General features: G+C 37.7%; 1 non-coding gene across 1 annotated transcript; it reads right to left on the reverse strand.

Moving 5' to 3' along the window:
• Window positions 1–7991: 7991 nt before the first annotated feature.
• Window positions 7992–8941, reverse strand: LOC144454698 (18S ribosomal RNA). Its single transcript, XR_013483207.1, has one exon. It is a non-coding gene; the product is annotated as an 18S ribosomal RNA (ribosomal RNA).
• Between the last annotated feature and the right edge of the window lie 7428 nt (window positions 8942–16369).

Here is a 16369-nt window from a genome sequence, read left to right on the forward strand (position 1 = left end):
TGAAAAGGAACACTGAGACTATCTTGAAGTCCTTTAGCCCAGATGAACTAGAGCATTTGTTTCTGAAAAAAGTCAAAGAAGATTGCTGAGCCAATGTCAGTGATTTTTGAAAGATACTGAATCATAAAAGATGCACAAAAGTGAAGAAGAGCTAGTGCTATCTCTGTTTTCAAAAAAAAAAAAACCCAAGCTGAATCTAACCACTTTAAACCATTGATCTTGATTTTGGCTGCTAGACAGTAAAGTTGTAGGCTATAAAATAATCCCTCAAAATCAATTGCATTTCTATGTGATAATAACAAAATACAAGAAGAAATAATAGGATGGGACATCCCACTCCAAATAACTACAAACTGCTTAACATATTACAGTTGGATCTACCAAAGCATACAAAAGACTTGTTTAGATTCAATTACAAATTGCTCCTTAAAGAAATAAAGAAAAACATAAATGCATGAGGATTATTCAGTGCTCATGGCTGGGCTGCATCCGTATAATAAAAATGGCTATCCCCAAAGTTAATTTCTATTTTTAATGCTATACCAATCAAATCGCTAAAGGGACATGATAAAATACTAACAAATTTATGTGGGAAAACAAAGATCTAGAGTATCATGGGAACTGATGGAAGTAGGAAGAGACAAAGGGAGAATAGCCATTCCAAAATTCATATTATATCATACAGCAGTTGTTATCAAAATCATCTGGTATTGCATAAGAATAGATACATAAATGGAATAGACTAGGCATGAGAGAATAAGAAACCATGGCATTCATTAATTCAGTGTTTGATAAAGTGGGCAACATAATTTGTTATTGTTGTTCATCCTTCATTTTTGAAGAGGACCAATGAAATCATGGGATGATGTCTTGACTTACTTTGGAACTGGATATAAGTGAAGCAGAGCTGCACAAAGTCATCAGCCTCATTCTCTCTTCCTGAGTCATCAAAGTCTAGTGGCAAAACAAAAATCAAAATGAGTAATGATGGCCTGGGATGCAGTGAATGACCTTGGTATCTTCAATGTCTGACCCAGCTTTAAGCCTTCCATAGTACCTACTTAGCTGCTTTCATGGTCATTGTAACAAATTGTTCTCATCCACCCATTTCACTGCAGGAAGTTTTACACACTTAGGGTAGACAGCCCCTAACTCTCCAAAGGGTTTGAGGCCTATTGATTACCCTGAAACTGGTTAGTCCATCTGCCAAGGTAGTTTTCACCAGGGTGTGACTACTGCATGCTATAGCTTTTTGAAATCACAAGTGAGAGTTAGGTAACAAGTGGGCAACAAAGGTGGATGAGTGGCCCATAAAAAGGCTCAGCAATCCTCACAGTGCAGGCACTAGGCCTCCCAGAACACCCCATAAATCCCACAATGTAAATTACTAGGACTTTGAATAATAGGAAAAATAATATTTGAAAGGAATGATATGAGAGGGGGAATCAAGATGGAAGAGCAAACTGAGTACTTCTGCAGAACTCTTCCATCCTGACCTTATTAAACCTGAACTTTTAAAAATTACCTCAATTGGAGGGGGCGGAGCAAAGAAGGAGGAGTGAAAGCAGTGACTTGCTTGAGCTCTCCCCCAAACCCATCCAAATACTCATAAAAAATGGCTCTAAACAAATTCTGAAGCAGCAGAACCCACAAAAAGACAGAGTGAAACAAATTTCCAGCCCAAGACAACCTGGATGATTGATCAGAAAGGTGTATCGCGCCAGGCTGGGAGCGCAGTGCAGCGTGGCGTGGGTGCGCAGGCCGCAGCAAACCTGGAGCAGGCCTCAGAGGACTGAATCGCGGGCAGCTGTGGAGGTTTCCAGACTCCTCAAACCACTAATGCCAAAAACAACTTAGAAGGTCAGTGAGAAAAGTCTGTTTCTGTCAGTGGTCAGAGAGGAAGGCGGGGTTTCATCTCCATTCCCCAAGAGCGTGGCCCTGGGGGGGAGCTGCTTCCCGAGCTTCCAGCCCACAGACTGAGGGGGAATCCAGTGGCTGATCAGAGAGGGATTGCAGGGATCTCTTTGCCAGTGCCGAGGCAGGAGTCTCTTGCTTTGCCCGTGTTTGGATCTGGGTCACAGTTCTGGGCAGCAGTGCTGGGGTGAGGAGGAGCATTGGATTGGTGGAGCTTGTAGTGGCTGTGCAGAGAAACCCCTCCCCACAGTTACAGGACAGAAAGGAGTACTTGTAGTAACAAGCCAGGAAAGGAGTAAACACCTCGCCCCTTATCATACCACCTTGGAAGAACTGAAAATTTACAGGTCCCTACATGTATCTCTGAAAACAGCTACACAAACCCCTGAAGCTTGGGACAGTACACTCTCCACATTGGAAGCAGACTCTTACCTTAACAAAGAGTTTAAAACTCAAGTAATTGGCTGGGATCATGAGCAAGCAGCGCAAAAGAGTCAGACTATATGATCTTACTTTGGTGAAAAAGAAGATCAAAATATACAACCAGAAGAAGACAACAAAATCAAAGCTCCTACATCCAAAGCCTCCAAGAAAAATATGAATCAGTCCCAGGCCTTGGAAGAGCTCAAAAGGGATTTTGAGAAGCAAGTAAGGGAAGCAGAGGAAAAACTGGGAAGAGAAATGAGAGTGATGCAAGAAAATCATGAAAAACAAGTCAACAGCTTGCTAAAGGAGACCCAAAAAAATACTGAAGAAAATAACACCTTAAAAAACAGCCTAACCCAAATGGCAAAAGAGGTCCAAAAAGCCAATGAGGAGAAAAATGCCCTAAAAAGAAAAATTGGCCAAATGGAAAAGGAAGTCCAAAAGATTACTGAAGAAAATACTTCCTTAAAAATTAGAATAGAGCAATTGGAAGGCAGTGACTTTATGAGAAATCACGACACTGTAAAACAAATCCAAAAGAATGAAAAATTAGAAAATAATGTGAAATATCTCATTGGAAAAACAACTGACCTGGAAAATAGATCCAGGAGAGAGAATTTAAAAATTATTGGACTATCTGAAAGCCATGATCAAAAAAAGAGCCTAGACATCATCTTTCAAGAAATTATCAAGGAAAACTGCCCTGATATTTAGAACCAGAGGGCAAAATAGAAATTGAAAGAATCCACAGATCTCCTCCTGAAAGAGATCCCCAAAGGAAAACTCCTAGGAATATTGTAGCCAAATTCCAGAGTTCCCAGGTCAAGGAGAAATATTACAAGCTGCCAGAAGGAAACAATTCAAGTACTGTGGAAACACAATCAGGATAACACAAGATTTAGCAGCTTCTACATTAAAGGACCGCAGGGCATGGAATATAATATTCTGGAGGGCAAAGGAGATAGGATTACAACCAAGAATCACCTACCCAGCAAAACTGAGTATAATCCTTCAGGGGAAAAAATGGTCATTCAGTGAAATAGAGGACTTTCAAGCATTCCTGATGAAAAGACCAGAGCTAAACAGAAAATTTGACTTTCAAATACAGGACTCCAGTGGAACATGAAGAGGTAAACAGGAAAGAGAAATCATAAGAGACTTATTAAGATTGAACTGTTTACATTCCTGCATGGAAAGATGATATTTGTAACTCATGAGAACTTTGTTAGTATTAGAGTAGTTGAAGGAAAAAAAATTGTATGTATGTATATATAGATAGATAGACAGAGGGCACAGGGTGAGTTGAAGATTAAGGGGTCATATCTGGAGAATAAAATTAAGGGATGAGAGAGGATGATACTCGGAGAAGAAAGGGAGAGGTAGAATGGGGTAAATTATCTCACAAAAAAAAAACAGAAAAGAAAAATCTCTCACAGTGGAGGGGAAACAGAGGAAGGTGAGAGGGAATGAGGGAATCTTATTCTCATAGAATTTGGCTTAAGGAGAGATTAACATACACATTCAGTAGAATGTGATAAAGGCTAGGTGATTAGACACCTGCTTAAGGCTTTGAAGGCCTTTGGTCTAGTTTGAGCCTAAACCTTTATGTTGGCTTTGGAGTATAAATTACTTTGAATTGCAAGTTCAGAGAAGTAGTCAGTTAGCTACCGAAGCTTGTATGTGTGGAGAATTTAGCTTAATTAAAGTATCCGATTTGCGTTTGGATGATGCAAGGTAGAGGCTTGTAGTTCTTATTTGGAAGAGGGCTAGGCATAGTGGTGTTAGGGGTAGTAGTATGGAAGAAATAACTGTGAGTGGTGGGATTATTGTGGTTTTTTTTGTTTGTGTGAAATTCATTGTAGTTTTGAGTTGTTGGTTGTTGGGAATATTGTAAGGGTTGATGCACAGATGATTCGTATATAGAAGAATAGATTGAGTAATGTTGATATTGCTATTAGTGTAGCTGTTGCGATGTTGTTATTGTTTACAAGTTCTTGTAGGATGAGTCATTTTGGTATGAATCCTGTTAATGGTGGAAGGCTTCCTAGTGATATTAGGGTTAGTATAATGATTATGGTTATTGGAGTGGATTTGTTTCATAGATTAGCTAGTGATTTGATTTTAGTTACTTGTGCTAGGTTTAGGATTAGAAAAATGGTTGTTGTAATGATAATGTAGAGAAATAGGTTTAGTAGGACTAAGTTTGGATTAATTGGTATAATGATGATTGTTCATCCTATGTGAGAGATGGATGAGTGTGCTAGGATTTTTCGGAGGTGTGTTTGGTTTAGTCCTCCTCATCCTCCTAGCAGTGTGGATAGAATAGCCAAGGTAGTTAAGATTTTTATGTTTAGTGATGGTGAGATTTGATATATGATTGATACGGGGGCTACTTTTTGTCAAGTTAATAAAATTATGCCGGATAAGAGTGGAATTCCTTGTGTTACTTCAGGTACTCAGAAGTGGAAGGGTGCTAGTCCTAGCTTGATAGCAAGGGTTAGTGTTATTAGGATTGAAGCTGTGTTATTGGATATTTGGGTTAGAGTTCATTGGTTTGTTGCTCAGGCATTTTGGATAATGGCGAATATTATTATTATTGATGCGGTGGCTTGTGTTAGAAAGTATTTGATGGCAGATTCGGTGGATCGTGAATGGTTTGGGTATGTTATTACGGGAATTATTGCTAGTGTATTAATTTCTAGTCCTATTCATGCTGTGAGTCAGTGGTTGCTTGTTAGTGTAAGTGTAGTTCCTAATAGTAAACTGGCATAGATCAGTAGTAGTATGTATGGAGACATTAGTATGGGAGGGGTGTGTACTGACATTTTCGGGGTATGGGTCCGATAGCTTGTTTAGCTGACCTTACTAGAATATGGTGTAAAGGAAGCACGGGGGGTTTTGGATTCTCTAATGTGGGTTCGAGTCCTGCTGTTCTAGAAATAAGGGGATTTAAACCTCTATTATTTATCCTATCAAGATAATTCTTTTGTCAGACATATTTCTTAGATTTGTGGGGGAACACATGATAGGGATGGAAATATATCATAGGCAGAAGGCTAGTGTTAGGGGTAGAAAGTTTTTTCATAGTAGGTACATTAGTTGGTCATATCAGAATCGGGGGTAAGATGCTCGGATTCATAAGAATAGAAGTGTTAGTATTAATGTTATGAGTGTAAATGAGAGTGTGTTAATGTGGGTGAAGTTATGGTTGATGGATGAGCCTAGGAATAGGATTGTGGTTATAGCGTTTATAGCTAGGATGTTAGCATATTCAGCTAGGAAAAATATGGCGAATGGGCCAGCTGAGTATTCTACGTTGAAGCCTGATACTAGTTCTGATTCTCCTTCGGTTAGGTCAAATGGGGCTCGGTTTGTTTCGGCTAGTGTTGAGATGAATCATATTATGGCTAGAGGTCATGTTGTTACTAGTAATCATATGTTTTCTTGTGTAGTAGCTAAATTTTTTAGGGTGTATGATTGATAGGAGGATTATGGCTAGTGTAACTTCGTATGAAATTGTTTGTGCTACTGCTCGTAGGGCTCTGATTAGGGCATATTTTGAGTTTGATGCTCATCCTGATCATAAGATTGGGTATACTGATAGTCCGGATAGGGTAAGAATAAATAGTACGCCTAGGTTTAGGTCAATAAGGGTGTGGGGTATAGGGAGGGGTGTTCAGATGGTTAGGGCTAAGGTTAGGGCTATGATGGGGGCGGTGATGAATATTAGGGTTGATGATGTTGTAGGCCATGAGGGTTCTTTTGTAAATAGTTTTACAGCGTCTGCGACTGGTTGTAGTAGGCCGTATGGTCCGACAATGTTTGGGCCTTTTCAAAGTTGCATGTATCCTAGGACTTTTCGTTCTACTAATGTTAGGAAAGCAACTGCTAGTAGAATGGGGAAAGTGTATAGTAGGACATTAATGGTAAGCATGTATTAAGGAGAGGGGTTGAACCTCTGGTTGTAAAGATTTAAGTTTTATGCAATTACCTGCTCTGCCACCTTAATAGCTCTGTTTCTAGAGAATATAGTTGTTGAGTTATGGTATTGAGATGGTTTCATACCTTATCTCTGAGGCTTGTCTGTTAATGTTGGTCTTATTTCTCTTGTCCTTTCGTACTGGGAGGAATGAATATACAGATAGAAACCAACCTGGATTGTTCCGGTCTGAACTCAGATCACGGAGGACTTTAATCATTGAACAAACGAACCATTAATAGCAGCTGCACCATTTGGATGTCCTGATCCAACATCGAGGTCGTAAACCCTAATTGTCGATATGGTCTCTTGAATAGGATTGCGCTGTTATCCCTGGGGTAACTTGTTCCATTGATCAAAATATGGGTCAATTACTGATGTTGTCATACTTAGGTGCGTTAATCTGAGTTTAGTCATTCGGAGGTTGTTTTGTGCTCCGAGGTCACCCCAACCAAAGATTATAACTTAGTAATTAGTGTTGTTATGCCATTAGGGTAGTATTATGATTGGGTTAAGTTATGAATCTTAAGCTCCACAGGGTCTTCTCGTCTTGTAGTGATATTCCCGCCTCTGCACGGGAAGGTCAATTTCACTGATTGAGAATAAGAGACAGTCAGACCCTCGTGATGCCATTCATACAAGTCCCTATTTAGAGGACAGGTGATTATGCTACCTTTGCACGGTCAGTATACCGCGGCCGTTAAAGTTTAACTCACTGGGCAGGCGTTGCCTCTAATATTTGTTATGCTAGAGGTGATGTTTTTGGTAAACAGGCGGGGCTATGTATTTGCCGAGTTCCTTTTGTTCTTTTTAATCTTTCCCTTGGGTTGCACTCCTGTGTTGGGTTAACAATGTGATTAATAGTTTTCTAGTTGTTTGGTTATATTTATTAGTTTGTTAATTGTTAGTGGTTATTCCGTTGCTAATATAGGCTTGTGCAGGGAGAAATGTTTCTTGTTACTAATTTTAGCATTATAGCTTCTATATATTTATAGAATTGTCCAATTTAGAGATAGGGATTTTGATTAGATTTTAGGGATTAGAGTGGTGGTGTATTTGAGCTTTAACGCTTTCTTAATTGGTGGCTGCTTTTAAGCCAACTATGAGTTCTATATAATTCATTATCCTCTATGGAAGGTAGTTTAACGCTTTTGGATCTCTATAGACTTGTGTCCCCCTTTAGATTAGCTTTTAATTTAAATTGTGTTTATGATTACTTTGTTAAATTTAAAGTTGAACTTATATTCATATTTTGGACAACCAGCTATCCTCAAGTTCGATAGGCTTTTCACCTCTACTATAAGATCTTCTCACTATTTTGCTACATAGACGAGTTGGCTCTAATTGCTGTCTTGTAGTAGCTCACTTGATTTCGGGAGGGCGGGCATAATTCTTTTTGTCCGAGTTGACTAGCTAAACCATTATGCAAAAGGTAGAAGGTTGAATCTTTGCTTTGTGGTGCTTATAATCTTATCTTTCAGGTTTCCCTTGCGGTACTATCATTAATGCGCCTTTTATCTGTTCTATCTCCTATACTGGGATGAGTTGAATGTTTTGGTAAAAGTTTGATATAGTTGTATTAGTTAGTGGGTGGGCTTATATTGGCTCAAAATGGTCAGGGTAAGCTGAAGTCTTTTAGGTGTAGCTAAATGCTTTTGTTTAAGCTACATTTTGATGTTCCAAGTGCACTTTCCGGTACACTTACCATGTTACGACTTTTCTCTTCTTTATTTATTTTATTAGTTATTTGGTTTGTTTATGTTGAAGAGAGTGACGGGCGGTGTGTACGCGTCCTATTGCCTGTTTCAATTAAGCTCTCTATTCTTAATTTACTGCTAAATCCTCCTTCGTATATCTTAGGTTTCATAAGATAGTCCGTAATTTTCTATGTTAGAAAATGTAGCCCATCACTTTCCTCTTCATATGCTACACCTTGACCTAACGTTTTTATGGTTGATGATTTTGCTTACTTTTGGTCCCTATTGGGGTAGGCTGACGATGGCGGTATATAGGCTGTATTGGCAAGAAGAGGTAGGGTGTATCGGGGTTCATCGATTATAGGACAAGCTCCTCTAGATGGGCTTAGGGCACCGTCAAGTCCTTTGAGTTTTAAGCGTTGGCTAGTAGTCCTCTGGCGAATAGTTTCGTTATTAAACTATCTAAGTTTACGGCTAAGCATAATGGGGTATCTAATCCCAGTTTGAGTCTTAGCTGTCGTGTTTTGGTCAGTATTAAGGCCACTTTGGTTGTATTTTTTAATGTTAGCTATAGCGTATTACAGCATGATTGAGTTTTAGCCTTATTTTAGTTGTTAGATTGTACACACTTTATGCCGATGTCTGTTAATTTGGTTCAATCGTATGGCCGCAGTGGCTGGCACGAAATTTACCAACCCTAGTTAATTATAATTTAGTCAAACTTTCGTTTATAGCTTAATATTAGTCACTGCTGTATCCCGTGGGGGTGTGGTTAGACAAGGCGTCATGGGCTACTCTGTGGTGAACCTGATGCCCGCTCCTGCTGAATTGTGTGTTAAATTTTGGGGGCATTCTCACTGGGTTGCGGAAACTTGCATGTGTAGGTTTAATTAAAACTAACAGTAAGGCTAGGATCAAACCTTTGTGTTTATGGGACTTGTTAGGGTCCATCTGAGCATTTTCAATGCTTTGCTTTGTAAATAAGCTACATTAACAGAGTGAATAGATTTTTTTTTGTAAGTTGAATTTGTATGCTATGTCAGTATTAAAGTTTTATCAAAATTGAACATAAAAATAAAAAATTTAATTATGAAAATTCATATAATTTTATCAATGCCTGAGCTTTCATATTATTGATGTAGTGGTTCTGTGTTTTAATATACCTTTAATGATACCTTTAATGATACCTTTAATGATACTTTATAATACTTTATAATACTTTATAATACTTTTGTGAGCTTTATATGGGTATTATTCTTGTTGCTAAGTATTATGTCCCGCTACTTCGTGAGTGTTATGCTCTGCTAAAAGTTTTATCGTCCGGTTTTGGGGTTTGACGGGAAGGATAATTTTTAGTAAGGGGGTAGGGAGTTTAATGAATATAAGTCTTTATATTTGTTATAAATTATTATAAATTATTATGCATTTAATTTTTCGCGTGTGACTTCTGCCGGGGGGGGAATAGTATAATAATAGTATATTAAGGATCATATATATATATATATATATATATATATATATATATATATATATATATATGTATATATATATATATATATATATATATATATGCCTTAAGATCATTGATTTAATTGCCTCTTAAATAATTGAACTAATATTAATTAAATCTTATCAAAACAATAAGTGTATCCCATATTATCATTTGGATTAATAAATATGTCTTTGATTCATTCATATAACTCCCTCATTCACGATAAATGGAATACAATCATTGAATGTCAGTCAACTATCACGTCGGCGATCTTCCAGGCTCCCACCCTGTTGATAAACCACCCCAAATAAAAATCCTACCTAATGCCAGGCAGTTCAGTTATGCCGCGTTATGGGCTGATTAGCACTCAAATCATCACATATGCCTCTACGAAAAGCATAGATTAGCTGAATAGGGTATTATGGACCTGAAGTAACAACCAGCAGCCAGTCAAAGAATTCTAGGTACGTCCGCAATTCATGGGCCTGCTCTGAAGGATCGCAAGCCTTCGGAGGTCGGAATGGTGATCTCTCGTGAGGTGAGGAATAAGGTATTTTCCTTGGATTGGATATGCTAGTAATATAAGAATTTAGATTCATTCTTCATTGATGATATGTCTATGTACACCAACAGTTAATGTATTATGTAAAATATGAGTAATATGTCTTATGTAAAAGATGATTTATATGTAATCTTAGATATGCATTTGGTTTAAAGTTTTTAATACTATTAAATTTAATGTTTTGGATATAATTTGAGTTTAATATACATTCTTATATGCTGGTGGTAAATAAATGAATGTACTATATATATATATCTTTGTACCATACATAATATGTCTTAGTTACATTAATATAATGTATCTAGTATTCTCTGAGTATTATGTTTTTAGTACTGTTTAAGTATATTGTATATTATTATGTGCTAGAGGTAAATAAATGAATGTACTATATACATAGAATGTATTGAATAATAGATATTATGTGTATGAGCATAGATTTAATGTATTTAGTACTATATAAATATAATGTATTTAGTATTATATGAATATAATGTATCTAGTACTATATGAATACAATGTACTCAGCACTATGTGGGTGGAATATACTATAATGTGTGAATGTAAAGTTGGATATAAAATGTTTGGTATTGCATAGGTGGTTTGAGTGTAATGTGTAAAGTGTTATGTGGGTGTGGTATGTTTGATATTTATGAGTATAAGTGTTGGTTGATTATTTGGGTGAGGGTATGTTGTTGGAGGTTAGTTAGTGGGTTAAAATGGATGAAAAATTTAATACTGACATAGCATATAAATTAAATTATTAAAAAAATTAATTATTGTCGGTTTGTGATTTCAGGAAGTAGTTTAATGAGAATGTCAGCTTTGGGTGTTGATGGTAGGGCGTGTTGTCCTTTTCTTGATGTGTCCTAGGAATGGTGTTTACCTTCATTGTTGGCTTACAAGGCCAGTATTTTTGTTAAATTACTTGGACTTTTATTTTGGTTTTAGAATGAAGTTTTCTAATAAGCCTGCCATGGGTATTAGGATAATGATTAGTAGGAAGTATGTGGTGGATGCTACTTGGCCAATGGTAGTGTAGGGTTGTTCTACTGGTTGGCTTCCAATTCAGGTGAGTACAAGTAAGTTGGTTACTAGTATTCAGAATAGGATTTGTGAAATTGGTCGGAATGTTAAGCTACTTTGTTTGGATGCGTGGAGGAGTGGCATGATGAATAGGATTAGGATAGATGCTAGTAGGGCTAAGACTCCTCCTAGTTTGTTGGGGATTGATCGTAGGATTGTGTATGCAAATAGGAAGTATCATTATGGTTTAATGTGTTGTGGTGTGCTAAGGGGATTTGCAGGGGAAAAGTTGTCAGGGTCGCTTAGTGTATCAGGTGAGAGCAGGGTTAGTGTGAGTAAAATTACTAGTATTAGTATTAGGCCTATCGTGTCTTTAGTGGTGAAGTAAGGGTGGAATGGAATTTTGTCGGGGTTGGAGTTAATTCCTAGGGGGTTGTTTGATCCTGTTTCGTGAAGGAATAGGAAGTGGACTATGGTTAGAGCTGTGATGATGAATGGTAGGATGAAGTGTAGGGCGAAGAATCGGGTTAAGGTGGCTTTGTCTACGGAGAAGCCTCCTCAGATTCATTCTACTAGTGTGGTACCGATGTATGGGATGGCGGATAGTAGGTTAGTGATTACTGTTGCTCCTCAGAAGGATATTTGTCCTCCTGGGAGCACATATCCTATGAAAGCAGTTATTATAGTTATTAGTAGCAGAATTACTCCGGTATTTCATGTGTTTTTGTATAGGTATGAGCCGTAGTAGATTCCTTGACCAATATGAAGGAAAAGGCATATGAAGAATATTGATGCTCCGTTAGCATGTTGGTTGTGAATAAGTCAGCCGTAGTTTACTTCTCGGCAGATATGGGCTACTGATGAGAAAGCGGTTGAGGTATCTGGGGTATAGTGTATAGCTAGGAAAAGGCCTGTGAGGATTTGAATTATTAGGCATGCGCCTAGTAGGGATCCGAAGTTTCATCAGGTAGAGATGTTGGATGGTGTTGGGAGGTCAATGAAGGTTTTGTTGATGGTTTTTATAAGTAAATGTGTTTTACGTGGGTTAGTCATTAATTTTTGTAGTTGAAGGACAATGATGGTTTTTCGTTCAATAGGTTATGGTTAGAGTCCATACTGAAATGATGGATATAGTGATGGTAGTTTATTTGTTTTCTTTTTTGTTGGTTATTAGTTTTGTGGCATTTGCTTCTAAGCCTTCTCCTGTATATGGTGGTTTGAGTTTAGTGGTTAGCGGTGGTTTGGGGTGTGCTATTGTTGTAAGTTTGGGAAGTACTTTTTTGGGGTTAATTATGTTTTTGGTCTATCTTGGGGGTATGTTGGTGGTTTTTGGTTATACTGCTGCTATATCTGTGGAAGAGTATCCTGAGAGTTGGGTAGGTAATGCAGTGGCTTTAGGTATGTTGTTTTTTGTTTCGTTGTTTAAGTTGATTTGGTATTTTGTGTTAGATGAAGCTGAGGTTGTTGCTGCTGTTGGGTTATTTGATGTTGTTGGTAATTCTTGTGTAAGTCAGGATTGTAGTGGTGTTTCTTTGTTGTATGGGTGTGGAGGGTGGATTTTAGTGTTTTTAGGTTGAATTTTATTTATTACTATTTGTGTGGTGTTGGAGATTGTTCGTGGTTGTAATTAGGTGGCTAGAATTATTATTACTGGGATAGAAATAATGAATGATAGGAAGTATGTTTTGATTAAACATTTTTGAGTGGAGGAGATGCATGAGGATATAGTGGTGTGGATATTTGCTTGGTTTTTGGGTCCGATTTTTTCATATCAGCTTAGGTCAATTAGTATGGTGGCGATATATTGGCTTATTTGTAGGCCTGCTAGGGGGAATAGTCGGTGAAATAAGTGTGTAAAGTATCCTTGTATGATTGAGAAGTTGTATGCATGTTTTAGTGGTGGTGCTAGTAGTTTGTTAGTTAATAAATTTAATTCGGTGGCAATTAGTAGTCCTGTAATTGTTACTATGAGGGTTGATATTTTAGTATTGGTGGTATTGTTGTGGGGGTTATGTAAGTAGTGGGAATGTTTATTGTTAGTAGGTATCCAGAGAAGATACTTCCTAAGGTTAGACGTATGATGGGGTTTTTAAGGTTTGGATGGTTTTCATTAATTGTGGGTAAAGGGGTGAATCGTGGTTGATTTAGTAATGTGAAATAAATTATTCGTAGGCTGTATGTGGCTGTTAGGGTGGTAGCGATTAGAGTGGTTGTCAGGGCTCATGAGTTGGTATAGGATATATTTATTGTTTCAGTAATAGGGTCTTTGGAGTAGAAGCCTGTTAAGAATGGGGTTCCAATGAGGGCTAAGCTGCTTGTTATGAGGGCTGATGAGGTAATTGGTAGGATGTTTAGTAAGCCTCCTATTTTTCGAATGTCTTGTTCATTATTTAAGTTGTGGATAATTGAGCCGGAGCATAGGAATAGTGAGGCTTTGAAGAAGGCGTGGGTGCATATGTGGAGAAATGCTAGGTAAGGTTGGTTAAGTCCTATGGTTATTATTATTAGTCCTAGTTGGCTGGATGTTGAGAATGCTACAATTTTTTTGATGTCATTTTGTGTGGGTGGTGCAGATTGCGGCGAATAGTGATGTAATAGCTCCTAGACATAGGATGATAGTTAGAATTGTATTATTGTCTTTTATTATAGGGTGAAAGCGGATTAGGAGGAAGACTCCTGCTACAACTATAGTGCTTGAGTGAAGGAGGGCTGATACTGGTGTAGGTCCTTCTATGGCGGAAGGAAGTCAAGGGTGTAGGCCGAATTGGGCTGATTTTCCTGTTGCGGCAATGACTAGTCCTAGTAGGGCTAAGGTGTTTATTTTGGTTATAAAAATGTGTTGTAAGTCTCATGAGCCGATGTTGATTATTAGTCATGCTATAGTGAGTATAAGGCCTATGTCTCCGATACGGTTGTAGAGGATTGCTTGTAAGGCTGCTGTGTTAGCGTCGGATCGGCCGTATCATCACCCAATTAGTATGAATGATATAATGCCTACTCCCTCTCATCCAATGAACAGTTGGAATAGGTTGTTAGTGGTGATTAGAATAATTATGGTTAGTAGAAATATAATGAGGTATTTAAAGAATTGGTGGATGTTGGGGTCTGAGTTTATGTATCATAGTGAGAATTCTAGGATGGATCAGGTTACGTAGAGAGCAATGGGGATAAAAATGATGGAGAAGTAATCTAGTTTGAAGCTTATAGTTAGGTTGAATGAGTTAATTGAGAATCATTGTCAGTTGGTAATGGTAGATTCTTGTCCTGTGTAGATGAATGATAGTAGTGGGAGGAGGCTGATGAAGAGAAAGCAAACTTTACAGCGGTTTTGTAGTACATTGGAAGTTGAGTAGTTTTGTGTGGGAGGATAAGGTTAATAATTAGAGGGGTGGTTAGGGTTGTAATGGATAGGAGAGTTATAGTGTTGAGTATGTTGTTAATTACTTTTATTTGGAGTTGCACCAAAGTTTTTGGTTCCTAAGACCAATGGATGACTAATAATCCTTTAAAAGTGAGAAAGCCATATTTGTTAGGTATGGAGTTAAGAATTAGCAGTTCTTGGAACTTTCTCGGCATATAAGGGGGTTTAAACTCCTGTATTTAGATTCACAGTCTAATGTTTTTGTTAAACTATATTTGCAGTATGTGAGTCCTAGGATAAATTTGGGACTTAATGAGATGGTTAGTAGTGGAATTAGGTGAAAGATTATTAGGGTGTGTTATCGTGTGGAGGTTGGTTTAATAGTTTGTGTATGGTATGTAGGTTTTCCTCGTTGTGTAGTTGTTAGTATGTGAAGTGAGTAAAGTGCTGTAATAATAATGTTAATACCCAGTAAGATGATGGAAAAGTTTGATCAAGAGAAGGATGAGGTGATTACTAGTAATTCGCAAAAGAAGTTGATAGTTGGTGGGAGAGCTAGGTTGGCTAAAGTGGCTAAGATTCATCAGGTGCATGTTAGTGGGAGAATAGTTTGTAGTCCTCGGGCTAAGATTATAGTTCGGCTGTTGATACGTTCGTAGTTTGTGTTGGCTAGGCCGAATAATATAGAGGATGTCAAGCCGTGGGCGATTATTAGGGCTGTAGTGCCTATGAAGCTTAGTGGTGATTGTATGAGGGTGGCGATGATTACTAGGCCTATATGGCTGATTGAAGAATAGGCAATTAGAGATTTTAGGTCTGTTTGGCGTAAGCAGATGAAGCTTGTTATGACTATTCCTCATAGTGATAGGATAATGAATGGGTAGTAAAGGTTTGTGGTTAGGGGTTGGGTAAAGACTGTTATTCGTATAATTCCATAGCCTCCTAATTTTAGTAGAATAGCTGCTAGTACTATTGATCCTGCGATTGGTGCTTCTACGTGTGCTTTTGGCAGTCATAGGTGTAGGCCGTATAGAGGTATTTTAACTATGAATGCGGTTATACATGCGTATCATAGGATTGAATTAGAGTAAGAAGGTTTTAGGGTGGTTGATATAATAGTTATGGCTAGAATATGTAATGATCCTAGTTTGTTATATAAGAATAGTAGGGCAATTAAGAGGGGAATTGATCCTGTTAGGGTATAAAATAGAAGGTAAAGTCCAGCGTTTAGTCGTTCATTTTGGTTACCTCATCGTGTAATAATAATTAGGGTGGGGATAAGGGTTGTTTCGAATATGATATAGAATATTATGAGTTCTGATGCTGATAAAGCTGTAATTAGTGATAGTTGTAGAATAATTAGTGTGGTCAGGTAAGCTTTTTTTTCGGTTTATGCTTTCTTTGTTTAGGTGATTTTGACTTGCTATTATTATTAGGGGAAGTAGTCAGCATGATAGGACTAGTAAGGGGCTAGATAATGAGTCTGTATAAAATAGGTTATTATGGTTTGTGCCTAGGTCTGAGTCTTGATATAGAAGTGTAATGCTGAAGGTTCCAATTAATAGGCTGTATGATGTGAGGTTGGTTCATAGTCATAGGTTTTTGGATAGTCAGGTAAGTGGGATTAATATGAATGTTGGTATAAGGATTTTTAGCATTGTAGGAGATTTAGGTTTTGCACATAGTCGTTACCATAGTTGTTAGATATTTTTACTAATAATGCTAATCCTACAGCTGCTTCACATGCTGAGATTACTAGTAGGATTAGTGGTGCTATTGATAAGGAGAATATGTGGAAGTGGGAAATTAGGAGGGATAATATAATATATAGTGATAGTATTATACCTTCTAAGCATAGTAGAGTTGATATTAGGTGGGATCGATATATTAGGACTCCTGCTAGGGCTAGTAAAAA

Source organism: Phascolarctos cinereus, unplaced genomic scaffold (genome assembly GCF_003287225.1).
Source record: "Phascolarctos cinereus isolate Bilbo 61053 unplaced genomic scaffold, phaCin_HiC Scaffold_726;HRSCAF=1367, whole genome shotgun sequence".
Lineage (NCBI taxonomy): Eukaryota > Metazoa > Chordata > Mammalia > Diprotodontia > Phascolarctidae > Phascolarctos > Phascolarctos cinereus.